Genomic DNA, 345 nt, shown 5'->3' with positions numbered 1-345 from the left:
GCTCTCTGTGCAGCTCGGGTTTTCTCTGGGGAGTAGTATTTCGCCATGAATTGCTCCTCTAGCTCCTCCCATGTCGTAATCGAGTTTGGCTCAAGAGTGTAGAGCCAATCTCTCGCCCGTGCCTTTCTGACTGATCTGCACAGCATCTTGAACTGAGTCAAGTGAGCAATGGGATCTTCTGTGGGCCGCCCTCTGAAGCTCGCCTGACTGAACATCGTGATGCACTGTGGCGGTAGCTCAAAGCTGTCTATGGGCGGTATGTTGATGCATGATAGGAGTTGGGTGTGCTTCGGTGCAATGTAAGAACCCAAAGTCTCCTCTGCAACGTAAGTAGCTTCGCCCTCT

This window comes from Tarenaya hassleriana, unplaced genomic scaffold, assembly GCF_000463585.1.
Source record: "Tarenaya hassleriana unplaced genomic scaffold, ASM46358v1 Cleome335, whole genome shotgun sequence".
Taxonomy (NCBI): domain Eukaryota; kingdom Viridiplantae; phylum Streptophyta; class Magnoliopsida; order Brassicales; family Cleomaceae; genus Tarenaya; species Tarenaya hassleriana.
Note: the sequence above shows the minus strand (reverse complement) of the source record.